The sequence below is a fragment of the Manacus candei genome, unplaced genomic scaffold, assembly GCF_025592945.1.
Source record: "Manacus candei isolate 608988 ecotype Guabito, Panama unplaced genomic scaffold, ASM2559294v1 h1tg000050l, whole genome shotgun sequence".
In the NCBI taxonomy this organism is placed as follows: domain Eukaryota; kingdom Metazoa; phylum Chordata; class Aves; order Passeriformes; family Pipridae; genus Manacus; species Manacus candei.
The window spans coordinates 28,612,452-28,630,492 of record NW_026138098.1 but is presented as its reverse complement, the minus strand read 5'-3'; positions in this window follow the sequence as shown (position 1 = coordinate 28,630,492).

The window sequence follows — 18,041 nt, the reverse complement described above, 5'->3', positions numbered from 1 at the left end:
CATTAATATAATCTGCTCTAGAGGCCTTTCTAGTTTTCTGCAGGATCTCTGTAGCCAGGTAAGAGGGCAGCTAAGAAACTGTTCTGCCTCTGTCACAGGGTCCCACATAGTGTCAGCTCAGCTTGGAGGAGGTGACCCTTGAATATGAACCAGCTTTCTTGGGACTCTCTTCCCTCCAGGGCTTTATCCCAAGGCACTCTACCAAGCAGATCCCTGACAAGGCCAGAGTCTGCTCTCCTGAAGTCCGGGGTAGTGAGTTCACTGTGCACCCTTTTCACTGCCCCAAGGATCTTGAACTCCACCCTTTCATGGCCACTGCAGCCAAGGCTGCCCTGGAGCTTCACATTCCCCACCAGCCCTCATTGGTGAGAACAAGGTCCAGCATAGCACCTCTCCTCATTGGCTTCTCTGTCACTCAGAGAAGGATGTGACCATCAGTGCATTCCAGACACCACCTGGATTGCTAATGCCTCACTGCAGTGTCCCTCCAACAGGTATTGGAATGGTTGAAGCACTGTGTGAGGACCAGGACTTGTGAACATGGGGTCACTCCTATCTGTCTATTCAGTCTTTTGGGTTGGACAGCCTGTAGCACTATAATGTCACCTGCTCTGCCCTCCTTTTAATCCTGAACCCTAAGCTGTCAGTCAGCTCCTCATCCATTCCCAGGCAAAGCTCCATGCCCTCCAGATGGTCATTGACACAGAGGGTACCCCTTGCTTGTCTCTACTGCCTGTCATTTCCTAAGAGCCTGTATCCTTCACTCCAACACTCCACTCACAGTAGCCATCCCACCCATCTCCGTGATGCCAATAAGATCATAGCCCTGCAGGAGTGGGCACACCTCTAACTCCTCTTAATTATTCCCAATGCTACGAGAATCTGCATAGAGGCAAATTTAGCCCCCAGAGAAGCTGGAGAGTGGCTGAAATTCCTTTGTCCTGCTCTTCAGATGCTCTCCTGCTGAGCTGTACTGGATACTCCTCAGGTACTCCTCAAACTGCTCCTGGCTGTATCACTGGTTCCCACATGAATCAACAGTGGATAACAGTCGATGGACGGTATGAGGCTTGGTAGTCTCTCAGTGACAACCCTGGCATGACCCCCCAGCAGGCAGCCCATCTCTCTAGAGAGAGGTCAGATGAGCAAATGGGTGCCTTCATGTTTATCAAAAGAGTCACCTGCTACTCTCACACGTTCTCTTTTCTTAGTTGTGCTTAGTTGTCACATGAGGAGTAGATGGGGCTGCCTTACTTAGCTCCAGTGCCTCTCATGATGTGAAGGGTCTTTTCAGCCTGCAGAGTGGTGAAGCAGTTCTGCAAGGGCACCTCAGGCTTTGAGGGACATCTCTTCCTCCTGCAGGTCCTTATCATTACAAGCTTTTATTCTCCTGCATCACTTGCCCCCCTCCCTCCCTCCCTCCCTCCTTCCCACCCTTCTGTGTGTGCTGGTGGGGGAGTTTGTATTTGTTTGGCCGTGGGCTGTGGGTCCACTGCAGGCTGCACTTGGAACCAGCTCTCCAACTCCTTCCCAGCCTCCCTGATGTTACTCACTCTTCTCACCACCTCCTGCAGCTCAGCCAACTGTTGCAAATATGCAAATTGTAATTAGAAGGAAGTGTTAGAGCAGCCACATTAGCACTGATGTTGCAAACACACTGCAGCTTGATTTACACAACAACATTTTGACAGCACAATTATGTCAGTTAAAAACAGGGAGAAGAGTGTGGCTACAGCATCTTAGCTGTGACAGACAGACCTGATGAAATCACTCCTTTTTGAGGTCACAGTGAATCTGACATTTTTTTTCTGAAGCAGAACTAGAGCTGCACAGGGACTGCTCAGTTGGCTGTCAGTGGATAACAAGCTGTGAAGGCAAGAAAGTATAGCCAGGGAGCAATGATGAACAATTGGAAGCAGCACAATTAGCACATAGAGGATCCACATAGCACATCCACAAGAGGATGACCTTTTCCTTTTTTAAATGTTCATAATTTTCACTAGAGGAGAAACTCCTACTGAAATCAGTAGGCTATTGAGAATTTGCCACTGGGCAGGGTCTATCTAAAGTTCATAAAGCAACTGGGATGAGCCCATGATTATAACAATTAAATTACTATAATTAGGAACCTGGCTCAGCTCCAGTTGAATTTCACAAATGAAGTCCACTCATAAGCCTTCCTATACTTGTAAGTACATACAAAAAGTTAATAACAAACTGGTTTATTATCAAAAAACATATAGGATAAAAAAGAACAGACTCAGTAGAAACAAAACCTCTTATTTAAATTATTGCTATAAAGCTAATATTTACCTCATAGTCTTTTGAGAAGTCAGGCTCTGCATGAACATTTTACACTGTGAAATCAATGAAGACACCAAGTTCTTTTTCCAAAATGAAGAGGTAGAATCCCTGTTTTAAATGAGGAAAAAAAGCATTGACATTTCAAGAACAGTACAGTTTGTATTTCTATGACAAGATGTGAGCAGCATGAATTATGACTCTGATATTAAGAAGTTCTGGTCCATCTACTACTCTTCCCTCAAGAACAACTTCAATTTCCATCTCCATTGAAGCTAAAAAAAAAAGACCAAATTAAAAACATGTTTCTTCTCCAATTCAATTCTCTTTAAAACAGAACAGGGGAGTTAAAAATGTCTTGGACAGAGGGCAAGGAACTATGTATAGCTATAGCAAAGTCAGCAGTATTGTAGCACAAAAACAAACACTTGAGTTTTAAAATAGAAACTGCATGCCTGGATTTTAGCAAGGAACCTCTTACAGCCCTTTTCATTCCTTGTGTAATGGACAGGAGCAGGGAAAAAGCCCACCTCAAGACAAGGTATGTATTCCATCTAAGATGTTTTCTAACCATAGAAATTAGGAAGAGATTTTGGCAGTGACAGCCCTCAAGAAATCAAAAACCTCCTAAGCTTCCAAAACTGAGTAAAGAATTTGGTTAAAAGAGCAATTCCTTTCTATGAATTTATATATCCCACTGGAGTCTTCAATCTGCAACACATCTGTATTTTAACAAAGTGCTGCCCTGAACCAAAGTGTCCAAGCCTCATCTTCACTGTGTATGCACTGCAGTAGTCACTTCTGCATTACTTAGCAAGTTTGCTTCTCAGGTACTATCTTCTACCTCCTGCTTCTTAATTATTAATTGATTAAGCTCCAGCCATCACCTGTTTAGCTCCTGCTGTGATTAATTAGGTCATTTTCCATTTTATGCAAAGGTCTTAAATGGTATAATCATTCAGATCACTAGTCAAAGCAACTAACTAGGGGTTTCTTGAGTACTGCATCATTTTATTTACACATGTGTGATGAAGAACCCTTCTAGAGGCCCAAATGGGAACATTTCAACATTCATTTTATTGTTGCCTTTTCATCGAGGTGAGAGCTGTGCCTCCCTCAGCCCTGGTGCATTCCTAGGGCCCAGGGTCTGTTTCATGCTTAGTTTGCAGCTTGCTGCTTACGTCCTTTCACACAGAACTCCCACCTACAGGAGCAACAGTGTTTGATACTGAAGTAAATGGAACTGAGTGGATCGCGCCATCAAGCATGGATCCCCTTGTTGGTAAGCTCCCTCAAAATATCACCTGTTTCACACCAGCACCACCTACAAATTCATAAATTAAAGCAAACTATCAGTACTGTTCACGCTCAACTTTCCGCATCCAGCTTTTCCACAGTCGTACTGCTGCTGCTCTGCACTGCACACACATAACCCTCAGCTTTGCATGGAGTGAAAGCAGATCACGAGCTGGCACACAGGGCAGGGACCAGGATGAAAGAACTGTGTGGTGCATGGTGGGGAGATGTGAATTGGGTAGCAGCAAACACTGCTGCACGGAGATGCAGGAGCACCAGCAGCTCGTAGGAGCCACAGTCCTACTCCGGAGAGGAAGGGTCACAAACAAACCTTCAGAATGGGGATGTTAACATGTAGAAACATGTTTTACTCGTTTTGTCTGGTCTCTTAGGAAAAAAGGAAAATATAAATTTCCAAACAGAACAGTAAAACAAAACAAATATATTTCTGTAAATATTAGTGAAACTGGATATTTCAGGCATATACAAATAAATACTTTTTTTTTCTTTTCACATCAGGAAACACAGAATTCACAATTATTTTCCTACAGTTTCATCTCCAACTGTAGGAGATGATCATCACTTTTTCCACGAGGGAAAAGGTTTCCATGGGAAGTTCACAGCTAGTTGTGGCTAGTATGCCCCAAACACAGCCCAGGACAGCAGCAAAGCAGCTGGTTCATGGATAGGTCATAAAAGAAAATGTCTTCTTTACCTACAGAGTTTTATCGTGAGTTCTGACCTTTAAAGAAATTTAATGCCTCGCTTCTATACTTCAGAAGTTAAAATTTCAGCATGTCACCCTCTGGTGGCTACTGAAGGCAAATATAAGTGAAACACCTGGATGCTTTTAAGCCTTTTGGGGTCACACGGGGTGAGCTTAGCAAGGCCCTCGTCAGGGGAGCAGCCAAGCACAAGGGTGCAAAGCCCTCTCCTCCACGTGTGCTGGTGTAGGGCTGCCACCTCTCCCCAAAACCCAAGGGGAAGAACCAGTGCCCAGCACCTGCAAGCGCCACGAGTGCCCTGCCCGCTCGTGTCCTGAGGAACCTTCCGGAAGGTTCCTGGCGGGAAATGGCAGCGGCTGGGGAGGAGCCCTCAGGGCTCAGGCGGCACCCCGGGCTATGAGGCAACACCCCCCCTCCCCTCAGAGGAGCAACAGGGGGTGTTGTCCCACCCAGAAACCAACCTAAACCGAATGAACATATTCACCACTTTTCCTCTCCTCTCTCCCTACCGGGTTGTTTCGGCTCCGGCCCTCCCTGAGGAGCTGCTCGCAGCTGAGCTGCAGTGTGAAGGGGAGGGTGGGGTTGGGTGGGATTCACGCCCACCCCACATGCCACAGGAAGCAGCTGCCAGGCTGGGGGGAACCAGGGAGCCTGAGGGTGTGAGGGCTGCCCACAGGCAGCCAGGACAGGCCGTTGGGGTTGAAGCCCAGCTGGAAATTAAGCACCACACAGCTGCTCCCTCAACCCCTCTCACTGCCCCTCACCCCGCTGGAATGGGGAGGAGAATCAAAGTAAACTTGTAGGTTGAGATAAGAACAGTTTAATAATTAAAAACAAGGTAAAATACAGTAATGATGCTAAATAATAATGATGATGATGATGATGATAAAAAGGGAAAGGAAAAAAAAATCAAACCAAAAGGTAATGCACAATTCAACTTCTAACCACCTGCTGACCAATACCAGACCCCCTTCCCAAACACAGATCTTCCCCCTTCTGGGTAACTCTCCCAGTTTTCATACTGGACATGACATTCTCTAGTGTCCAGCTCGAGTCACCTGTCCCAGCTACGCTCCCTCCCAGTTTCTTTTGGGTACCTCCTCACTGGCAGAGTATGAGAGAAGAAGTAAGTCCTTAACTGAGGATAAACACATCTCAGCAAAGCCAAAACATCAGTGTGTTATCAACACCATTCTCATTCTGAATCCCACAGCAACAGCTACTGAGAGGAAATTAACCCTATCCCAGCTGAGACCAGGACAGAGCCCACTGCCACCTCGTGTAGGGCCCGGCCACTACCATGGGAAACACGTGTCCTCATTCTCCAGCCTGGCCTAGAAGCAGGATTGCAGAGACATTTAAGCTCACAGCTCAAACACAGCGAGCCTTTGGGGATTGGGGTCAGGGAGAGCTGGTAAACGCTTGACTCAATCCCATTTGTGAATTAAACTAAAGCATGGGCTTAGCAGCTGTGCTGCAGGTTTAATGAAGTTCTGGCTGGTGCAGCCTCACCTTTCGTTAACTTGGATGGACTTCCTGGAGCGCCCCAGGTTGGGGAACGTCAAAGGACACTTGGTCCAAGTTGCTTGAGAGGCCTCTGGCCGAGCACAAACCACTGTCTCCCACCTGCCAAACTGTGCCTCAGCCCCTCCTGGCTGAAGGCACATCAGGACTACTGCTTCCACCCCCGGAGACAGAGTTCAGCTGTAGCCACAGAGAGATTCCCAGCCTCTCGGTGCTTCCAGTGAAAACCAGGCATAGCTCCTGAAAATAAGCAAAATGTTATTTAAAAAAAGATCTGTCTGAAACTTGGGCTGTTTTGACAACCTTTTCATAAAAACAAAGCGTGTTTTCTACATTGTATTAATTTTTAAAAGCTTGGCACTTGGTTCTTGTGAAAGCAGCATTTCCTCTGCCAATATTCTACTCTCATAGCACAGAGGTAACTAAATCCAGAAAAGCATGTGAAACAAAGACTCTGAGAAGGTTTACCCAATTATATGACAGGCAGAGGCATTGCCTCATTTTGCCTTCTATTTTAATAATGAGGGCTCTTCTCACTTCCCTGGGTTGAACAGGCTGATCTCACCAGTAAGCTATTTTTCCACTCAAGCATCTGCCAAGCCAACTTGGAGCAAGACTGTAATGCCAGCCTGGGTTCTTTTATTGTATGAGCAGTAATTAAGATCCCAGATGTTGCTGCTTTGCACCTTACAGCCTTGTTTTTGTCAGCAGGGCAGGCACTGCTGCCATGGCAGCTGGACTGTGACACAGCAGCATTACAGCAGCAGTCACTGCATCCTGCTGATGCAACAATTCCTGCCTGGAGCCCTGGATCAGGTACTGCCCCTGCCAGACAGCCCACGTGCTCTGCACTGAGTTTGCAAGGCCTCAGCACCGAGTCACGCCCGCCCTGCCTTGGCAGAACATTTGCTGACCCGCCTGCAAGTTTTCTTTTAACTTGGCTGAGCTCTAACAGCATTTTTTATTCTGACCACGTGGCCATGGATGATTTGGTTTTGCTTTTGCTCATCATTGTATGGTACCACCATAGTCATGTAGAGACAGGAAGAGCAAGTTGTTTTTCTCCAAGGAACAAGATACTTACAACCAACATAATGATGTGGTGCAGAGAAACACTGACCTGGGGTGATAGCAGAGGCCTGGAGAGGTGGAGACACGGGATACAGTGAGGAAGAACACGGGCAGAAGATGACAAAAGATGGGGGTTTGCCACTGGAGACCCCACATCTATGAACAAAACAATAATTGTTTTCCATTAAAAAATACAGACCAGGAGTTAGACAAAACCACCTTTTCACGGATAGCAGAACAAAGAACAAGTTTCTAGCATGTGCAAGATGCATCATGTATGGTAAATTTGGATATCATGTGGGTTGCAAACCAGTGAGGAAGCAGCAAGGTGTGAAAGCCTGTTGGCAAACATAAAAAGGACCCCAAGTGAATCATGGAGTGAGGAAGATGCAGCCATCCTCACATCCCTCCCAGCCAAAAGACCCCACATGCTGGTGACCAGCCTTAGCAGACCCCCACCCCTGCACTGAAGGCAGAATCTGAGGACCTCGAGGAGTAGTGGTAGGATGAGTGCAGCACCAGGAAAGGGGCAAGAATCTAGGAATTGTGAGTATTCAGTTTTAGCTGTGTTATTGTTATATTATTATTATTTCAATTCTTTGTATACAAAAGCATTTTTTCTTCTTCTGTAATAATTAAGTCTAGGCTAATAAGGATTCTTAGATTAAACGTGAGATTTCAACCATACTAACAATAAATTCTTGGCTTTGTATATATGATTTGTTTTCTCTCTCTTCATAAACAAGATTTTGAGGGTAATATGCTTTAAGCCTAGTCCACGTTGTCACAGTCCAACTCAAAGTGCACTCGGAGTTAGTAAGAAGAGAATTCAGCAAGATTTAAAAGTTGTCATGGTAATGTACTCTTACATGTAAATTAGTCTATGAATTTAGACAAATAATACCAAGAGCTGCCAACTGTTTAAGGATTTTAATTTCTTTTGTTAGAAAGATTGCAACTGTTGCAATTATTTTTTAATTTGTTTTTAAAAGTATACATTTTTTTCCTGGCAGAATTGCAGATTATTTGTTGAACTTAAGACATTTATACATTTCTTTGAAAGAATCGCCATCTTCTTGTAAACCAACTGTTCCTGCCTCCTCCCTTCTAAGGATTTTTATTCATATCCTGGGCAAACTTGCCACTCTGCGATGTTAGAAAGCATGGCTAAAACTCATATACCATTGTTTAGGTATATGGCAAGGGGGCAGGAAAGGAATCAAAGGGGTTTTTAGGAACATTTCTACTAGTTGCACTAACACCTTTAAAATAAAGATTAAAATTAATTAAATACTTGACATTGTGATGAACTTTCATGGGAACGAGGTTTCAGACAGGTGGAATCTATTGCAAATACTGACTAAAAATACCACTCCTTAATAATGAACACAGGGCTGGACTTACACCAGCAGTACACATTTCGGGGAGCAGCTCTTTGAATCTCTGTCACTTCCACGTGCAATTGAGTTTCGGGAGCCCTGTTTAAAGCCCGGCTTTCCTGACCACGCTGGAGGCCTCAGGCACCCTTGGGCAGGCTCGGAACAAGCAGCATGTGATGGTGCAGGGCTGAGCTCAGCGTTGCCCCTTCCCGGGGCTCTGAACTGCTGTTCTCGGCTCTCGGACCGCCCCAGCCCGGCTCTCAGCGGGAAGGGAGCGAGCCGAGCCGGCTGCTCCCGCTGCCCCTCAGCGATCCCCGCGGCTGGGCATCCCGCTCCCGGCTCCCTCCCCGGCACTGAGGCAGCCGCAGGGAAAATGGCGCTAAAGGAGGAGCTGAGCTGCCCTGGAAGGCGTGTGCTGCACCAGGCAGGGAGCAGCAGAAAAGCTGGGTAAGGAGGTTTCTCCCCAGCCTGGTTTCATGTGACCCGAACTGCTCAAGGGGATACGTGTGAGCACTGAACTGATCCATCTCCAGCCAGCAGGAGCTGGAACTCTACCCAGGGTCAAAGTGGGAGCAAGATCTGCTGCCACGGCATGTCTGTCTGTCTGTGGCATTTGTTCAGTATTTTTGGAAATGCAATCTGAGTGTAGCAGATTATACAGAGGGGACTTGGGCTATTTTTGAAAAGAATACAAATTATTTACACAGGGGTTGGGAGGCATGTGGAGGCTGGGAGAAAGCAGAGAGGTAAAGGGAAATTAGAGCTAGAACAGAAGCAGGAAGGACATGAATGGGAATACAGTGAGCTCTGGAAAATATGTACCAAAATTATGGAAGAAATGCGAATAGACCCATGTTGCCACCCAAGCAGATGCAAGGAAATACTTCTGTAGGATGTAGAGTGCTTTGGCAGTGGGGGTGGAAACCCTCTCCCTGCCCCATGAGGGAGCCTGGGCCTGGCCAGTCTGCCACTCCAGGATTGTGAGCCAGGGACACGACCCTTTAAACCCAGCTAATCCTGAAGCATAGTGGTGTCTGGGACACTGCTGGGTAACTGAGGAATTAGGCTCCCAGTAAAGCTGCTCCTGCTGCATGTGCACCCCGGAGAGCACACGTGCTGCCACCAACAAAGGGCACAGTGGGACGGTGAGGGGGCTGGGGCAAGATTTGAAAGGAGACACCAGTTCTCTAGCAGAGAACTGCAACTACTCCCTCATGCATTGCTGTGCATTTGAGCTGTCTGGTATGCAAAGGCAGCAAAATATTCAGAGTGAGCTGTTCCCAGGATTGTGGGGGAGCAAGTTTCACAGTTTAATTCCATGCTGTGTTAAAATGTACTTCCTTTTGCTTATTTTAAATTCTCATACCTGGTAATTGCACTGGGCTCCCTGTTATAAGAACGAAGGAAAGCTCTGAGAGAAGCAGTCATTTCCTATCTACGCTTTCCACATCATATTTGATTTTATCTTTTTTTTTTGTTGCCCAGTCCTATATCTCCAGTCATTATTTCTTCTTCGAGCTTAAGAATTCTTGGCTATTTAACCTCTTCTGGCTATTCCACATTGCTGGTTATTCAGTGTATAAAGCAGAAGAAAGGAAAATAAAGAGGCTGAGCTTTGTATCTGCTCCTCTTGCTATTTCCTAAAGTCCATGCTGAGGTCAAAACAAGGCAACATCATGGATGTATCCTGTGATACAAAAATGGCTCTTGTTTTCTTCTTCTATTTGTTTCCTAATAACACCTAATATTACAATTATCTTTCTACCCTCTGCTGAGTTTGAACAGCAAGACTCTCACCTCCAGGGAACAGTTAATTTGCAGTTTAACCTGCTGTAAGTAGGGAGCTATCTTTCCTCAGGTGCATCACTTCCATGTTTATCAGTGACAAGCTTCACTGAGCTTTTCATCAAGATGTCATTCATTAGAGCCTCTCCAACTCTTGGCATTCAGGTTTGTACCTGACTCTCACAAATACCCAAATCCCCCCAGACTGCTGAAGGCCTGCAGTCCACCACCCCTCCCACCCACCACGCTCCTCTCACCAAGTCAGTCACAAACCCCTGCAACAGCACAGCACTCACCCCAGGCCCTTGGGAATTCAGCATGTCCTCCTTTCCCACAGGGATGAGATTATTTCTGCTCAGCTCTTCCAAGCCCTTGGACTGAAGGTTATGAGTCCAAGAGAGGACTTGCTCTTTCCACAGCTTAGGGTCCGTAGGAAGCTTTAGTGAAAACTCTGAATTTTTTAATTTTTTTTTTTTTAATTTGACAAGTACACCCTACTTTTTTTCCACTAGGAGAGGCACAGCCCTGGTGTGTATTACCCAGAGAGGTTGTGAAATCTCCATCATTAGATATTTTCAGCTCTTGGCTAGACAAAGGCTAGGGCTTTGAAGAAGCTCGAACCAGCTTCGAGCACAAGTGGGGACTAGATGGTCTCCCAAGTTTCTTTCAGTGAACACTTGCCTGTTTTTATATTAACTGTGTCACACCTGTCTGAGCTTACTCATAAGCTCCTCTGGAGTTTTTAAGAGTAATCCCTACTTACAGTTTCTCTTGTTCCCCCAATATTTAGCTAAGTACCTTATCAGCTGCCTGATATTACAGTGTATAACTTACAGCAATTTCTTTTGGAATGAAACTAAACTTGTTACCCTGTGGTTAGTAGGACTATTTCTGAAGCTCTTTTGAAAGCTTGTGGTCACAGTCTTTCCTCTAGTTCCAACTGTGACATGTTATAAACCACAGCCATTTGCTGAGTTGCTTTAGGGCTCTTGGTCCATACCAGTTGGGCCTGGGAGTCACTGATAGTCAGCTCTTTTCATACCTACAAAGCTCTTCCCTGGACACTGGCACCTCCTTGACACTTCTTCCTCCTCCAAGTTTCCAAGAAGTCTATTTTTAATCAATGTGCTCTCTGTCTTCAGATCCTCTGCACACAGTGACAAACAGCAAGAGAGTAGAGCACTGTGTGTGTGGCAGACACTGGTGGTGATGTCTCCTTAGTAAATCCTGTGTTTAAGCAGCAGTGCTGCAAGGAACTCTATACACACACTACATTCACACCCCATCTCTTTCATAAAGTCATCTGTTAACTCCAGCAAGTGTGGTGGCTTTTCTCATTTAACCCTCTGCAGGACACAACTGAACACTTTGCCTTTCATAAAACCTCATATTCCCATCCCAAATCCCACATTATCTCCAACAATCCTATGATCAGAAAATCTCCTCTGAACACTCCCAGAACTGACCAGAGTGTGGTACCTATTATGCAGTAACAGGAGTTTCCAGCCAGTGTGACCAGGGCAGCATAAACCAGTACAGGAGCTTCAGAGTAGCAAGGGACTCCTCTGCTCTCCCTGTGCTGCATCCCCCAGGAAAGGCTCCAGGTGCATTTAGAGCTCCTTGCATAAATAAGGCATTCTGGAGCCAAGCACACACACACCTCCTCTGCCCTTACATGCATAGCAAGGCAGAGCTCAGCTCTCCCCCAGGGCAGTGGGGAAGAGCATCACAGAGACAGGACTCCAGACATAGTTCAGCAACTCTTCAAGTGCCCTGAGAGGCACAGAAACTCAGCAAGAGAATTCCTGGGGGCTGCAGGGGCAGTCAGAGGAGACAGAGGAACAACATGCTTCCAGCAGTTACTGTGGTTCTAGAAAGATGAAGGAGTGAGCATGAAACCTGCTGGAGGAATACTTGCTGCTCTTGAACTTAGGATCTTGAGCTTGTTTTGGCAAGATGTGTTTGAAGCTGTGTTGTTAATGTTCGTGGGCCTCCTGGTTCTCACCTTATATAAGTAAAAAGAGCAAAATACCTGTAAACTTCCTTTTGCTCCTTGCAGTTTGATGCTTATGATGGTTTTTCTGAAACACTGACAGCAAGAGATTATTTGTTTCACACCTTTCACAACATCTCTAACACCTAGAGTTATAATCTAGCAAGTATTATTACAACTGGACATCATGGCTGATGAGTTCACTTCTGAGTAAACCACCTCTTCCACTCCTACTGCATGGTACTGTGCAGTCAGTCAGTGCTGGTCCTTACTGCTGTGTGAAAATTAAGGACTCATAATTTCAATTTCTGTGTAACTGGCCCTGGAAAGGTGGGCAATAAACCAGGTGCCATGAAGCAGCCTGGACCTTAGACCGAAGGAAGCAGACCTCAGCATCCTGAAATGCAGTAATGTTAACAGTCTTTCCAGTAGATCAGGATGATTCCCGTGCCCTTCTCTCCTTTCTCCCCAAGGCAAGAAGAGAAATTCTAGAAAGTTTCTTCCTGGTGCTAAAGAACTCTGAGATACTCCTGCAAAGGGCTTCTCTCTTGTAAAAACCTACTTCAGCACTGATACTGAAATGAAATAGAGGCAGATGTATAAAGATTTCTAAGCTACGTACTACAACTTTCAACTGCATTCAATTGAAGAAAGCAAAGCAGCTTCCAAGGAAAGCACCTGGCAGCTCAGTGCCAGTGTTGTCCTGGAGCCTGACATCATGTTTGCAGATGTTACACTTTGCACCACCAAACTCAGAGAGCAGGACACTGACCTGGACCTTTTTTGCCAAGTTCTCAGTGTTGCAACACTGCTTATGGGGCAGCAGGGTACGTGATCTCCACGGCAACTGCTTGTGGGTGACACGCTTTGCAGTATGTTGGGAGACAGCAACCTCATCCTAGAGAGCAGACAGTACTCCTGGAATATCATTTGGGAAGTAAAAGGCCCTCGCAGGCTAATTGCTGGTCCATTTGGAGACCCTCAGAGCCTTCAGTAGCACCTGGTTTTTTGAAGAAATACTTGACACTTCAGAGCAGGAAGTGCTGTGAAACCACACACCAGGCCCAGATGTTGATCCAGCTTCTGATGTCAACTTGCATGACGGTTCTTCTTCACCCCTCAGACCTCTGCCTCTCTGATTTCATCTCCAGGGAGAGCTTGTTAACTGAAGGTATTTTCCATCCCCGCTGTTGGCCACAGGTGGATGATAAGTTTTTAGCATGCTAGTGCTGAAACATCCTTTGCTTTCACAAGTCTGAATCTGTAGAATTCTTATTTTATCTCCAAGTAATCAACAATTCCACACACTCCTGAAATAATCTGACATTTACTGGTGTTGAGGAAGCTTCATCAATTAAGAGAGTGACTAAGATGCACAGAACAGTTCTGCTCTTCCAGATCTGTTTGTCTTACATATGACTAAATTCCTGTTTCAAAGAGAGAAAATCTCCACCTCTCTAAGAGTACAACTCCCATTTGGGAATTCAAGGCACATACACACAAAGTCTAAGTAGAATCTCACATATGACAGTAGTTACTGAAAACTGGGTTCACAGAATTCCTTCAAGTCTTTTGGTTGTACTTGCCTAAAATCTTAATGCTCAGATTGCCAGACCCAGGAGAGAAAGCACATCCCAGGGGTGCCCTGTGCTGCTCTCACTGCCATGGGGCTCACAGTGGCTCAGCAACCAGGTTTGGAAGCCAGGCCCAGGAAACACAGCAGGTTCTGGGGTCAGCCAAACCTGCTGTTCAGCACAAACAGCCCGAGCAGGTGCCCTCCCCCACTTCCATCTTAGACCCCTCCTTTGTGAACAGCTCGAGCTGTTTGTGCACAGCCAGAGCCCCAGATGGACACTTGCAGGGACCTCAGCAAAGCCCTTATGAACACTCCAACTGCCTCAGATGGCCTTGGCACTGTGCCCCTGCTCACGGCACTCCAAGCCCACGGGCCTGGCCACAAGCCAAGCCCCCGAGCTCTGACCTCACGTCTGCTCTTGCTGAGCACTGAGCATTTTCTGAGGGTTTCTCCCAGAAAAAGGGACACAGACTGAGCTCAGCTTTACACAACATCAGCATCATGTAGGACAGACTAAGGCTGGTAACTTCAGGAGCTGAACTGAGCATTCTGAAAACTGTCCAGGTGACATCTGCACAGGGTAGGAATGTGTACACACCTGTGGCTCAAGAGCCACTTTACTTGGTCCCAGGGACCAAAGTTCAAAAACCAAAGCAGATTCTAAGTGATTTTCAAATTTGAAAAAGGCTAAATAACATACATTATGTATGTTAATCAAACAGCACAAACCAGTTCTCCTGAGAACCTCTGAAGGCTAATCACAAGTTACATAAAATTAGCATATATTTCATCTTTTTATAAACATCTTAACACTGCACACCACCGACAGGACAGCTGTATATTTGTGTCTTCTTGTGAGGAGCATCAAAATTGATTCAGGTTTTTTTATTTACAGTCCTCGACTGGATGTATACCAGACTAACAAACCATTCTAGAGCACTGGTTTGCCCCAGCAATCTGTTCTACAAGAATATATAAAATGGCTTGAAGTCCTGTGATACTTGAATAACCATTATAACTTACACTAAATAAGGAACTTTTATGGTTACCTGGGATAAAACAGCTACGAATTTGTTCTTGCAAAATCCTCACTAAGACTCACTGTAATCTAAGGTATCACTAATGAAAAACATTGTTTTGCAAGATGAAGGTCCATCTTAAAACTGGATGTATGACATGCATGAAATGCATGAATATGCTCAGCACACAAATTCCAACTGGATTTTTCCATTAGAAAGATTAAATTTTTTTCTTATTAAAAATGTATCACCAGGTTTTAAAAATAGTTAGGGCAAAGGAAACTAGAAACAATAATTGCATCAGTTCTATTTAATTTAAAATGCTCCATTTCTGCTGCTGAAGTATAATGTCATTATAGCACTTTAACCTAGACATTTTTAATTTGGGTAAGAAAGCTTTGCCTCAAAATTCCTTGTTGAATGAAGACAAAATTTAAAATACAAGCCAACAAAATGACAACAGATGTTTTATAGCAGTTTATGTAACACATTACTGAACTACTTTTTGAGGCTCAGCAACCTGAATATCAACCTTTTGAACCTAAATTCATGCCTCAGAGCAAAGCTCTGACACAAACTGATCTTACTGTGAGTTTTCCTTATGATTTACACTTCAATTCCAACAGAGGCTGTAACTTTAACAGCAGATCAGAAGACAACTTAGGCTGGATATTTTAAAACTTTTTTGCCTCGGAAATGCTTTTGAGAGCCACATGTTTGGGGTAAGAGGCCAACAACACATCCATGAATAAAAGCCCAAGTTCTACAACTTGGGCATCATTCCCAGAGGCAGGAAGGGGGGTGCACTGCTCCTGAATGGTCTCACTTGACACAAAAGCAACTCCTTCCTTTCCTTTCTCATTCAAACTCCTGCAGTGATGCCCTTCACCTTGATTTTCATGCCTTATGTAGTGGTAACAATGAGACACAAAATAGCTAAATGTGTGTGTGTGTGTGTGTGCACATCCATACCCATATTTTTTCATCAAGGCTTGCTAAGCACTGAGTGAACACTGTAATGCAGAAGGACTGCAAACAGCAGCAAAAGGCACTAGGACACACCACAGCCACATTCACAAGCCCTTCTCCCATCAAACAGGCTACTTAAACACATTGTAATACATTTCAGTTACTGGCTGGGAAAAAATAAAATTATTTATAGCACCTGTGTGTTTGTTTGTTGCCTTTGTTTTTTTTCTTCAAATTGTAGCTCTAGCAGTTTTGCTCAGGTACTGGTTTCTACTGATTAAACACTAGGGAATTTAAACAATGCAAGTTAAGAATCCATTGAAGAAGTCTGGTTTGGGTCTTCAACAGAAATAGTTATACAGGTGGTAAATATTGATCTCCCTGCTTAAACATTAACACTCTGGTGCATCTTTGAGTCAAATATTTCCCCTGGTAGGATATCCTCCTTTTTTCATTGTCTCTATTCCTCATTTTCAGTGGTGAGAATACATTTAATCCCCTTAAATGGGTGAAATGACAGAGCTAGAAAGTTCAGGGAAGAGAGCAACACACACACACACACACCCCCCATTATTACTCACTCATCTGACCAACACTAAACTGCTGTTCTAGGACACAGTCACAGGATCAGATTTATAGGCAGAATAAAACCCATTTAATCCACTTCACATTCCAGATTAACACTCTTCCTCCTCACTTTTAAAAAGCTAAATGCAGAGACACAACTAAATCTTCTGTCATAATACAGGAAATTTAAAAGGATTCCCACACTTAACAGCAGACCTAAATAAAATTCCTGTTATTCTTTCCTTTACTCCAAGCAGAGTTCTCTTTTTCCCTGTCATCTAATTTGACTCTGCAGAAGTTCAATGAATCTTCCTTAAATAACTGATCCACCTTTGAGCCTACATGGTGGCATGAGAGGCAATAGGTACTGCTGTGTGTACAACTCTTCAGTGTTTAAGCAGTGTAGCTTTTCACACACAGAAAAAAATTCTTTGGCCATTACTCCTCCAAACTGATGACATGGAAGTTCAAGCTGTGGGTTGGGTGACTTAGAGATACAGTTTTCAGACAGGAGGTGACAGATATGACATGTCTGTCTCTCAAATGTCAGGTGGTCTCCAGTGTAGCTCCCTTGCCTCCCAACAAGGACTGCTTTTTCCAGGGCTCCCTCCTGCAGCCTCTCAGCACCAGAGCCTGCTGTCACAGACACGTGGATCCTATCGAGTGTGGACACCCAGGGCCTAACCTAGAGCTGAAAAGTTCAGTTTTCACAGTTGGAACAAGGATTCTGTGGCATTAGTAAACCAATCTACCCTTCTAGTCCTTCTGGGTAAGTTGCATTATTTATAAGGGTTTCACTTTTATTTACAGTAAGACTATCTGAACGTACCGATGCTGCAAACATCCTAATAAGTTACAGTCCCTTTAGCAGGGGACCTCTAGGGCAAGTAAAAAAGAATATGTATGAAAGGCTTCTGTTCCATGTAGCTAAAAGAATCCAGTAGTGTCCTTTACCCAAAGACAAATTAACATATTACACAGAGGAAGAGAAGCAGCAAGATCAAGAATTACATTGGCCTGGTTTTGAAAACACTTGGCTAGCAGAATTCAGGGCAAATTCCAACCTCATTATCTTCAAAAACCCAATTAACAAGCCATCCTATAAGGAAGGGCTTGATGCAGCTACTTAAGTCCTCTTTATCTTTTCAACTCAAATACACATTTTTGTTTTCCATACCCTTTAAACAGGAAAAGTACCACATCCATGAAAAGAAACTTTACTGTGGCTTGGCTAAAAGTAGCCCAGCTAACCAAGCATGCTTTGACTTCTGCTTACTAAAAGCAGGAATTGGTGATGTCCAGAAATGAAAAAGGAGGGAAGACAGAATGCTCACTAGTGCATCTGACACCGAAAACATCTTTATCAATTCAGTGAGGTACCCGAGCCCAAAAACATGGTTCAAAGCCAGAAATCCTCGTAGAATATTCTTTTCCAGGAACACATAAACCAATGTAACACCCCAGAGCCCTGAGATTGGCTCAGTTGGTTAGAACATGCTGCTAACACCACCAAGGTTGTGGGTTCACTCCCCAGATGATCCATTCACTTACGAGTTGGGCTCCATGATCCTTGTGGGTCCCCCTTAACTCAGAATATTCTGTGGAATCTGTGAACTCAGAATACAGAGGTGATATGAGAATCCTCACTGTCACCCTGCCCACCCAAAGAGGCTGTGCAGCATTCCTCAGCCCCCCAGCAGAACCACACTATCCAGCTGTGTGCTTGGCACTGATGCTTGGCTTGGGGGGGGAGAGTGAAGCTTTTATACCTTTGTGACCACCTTCTCCTGACAGCTCAAAACCAGCTCCCTCAGGCCAGCTTAGGGAATCATCTCC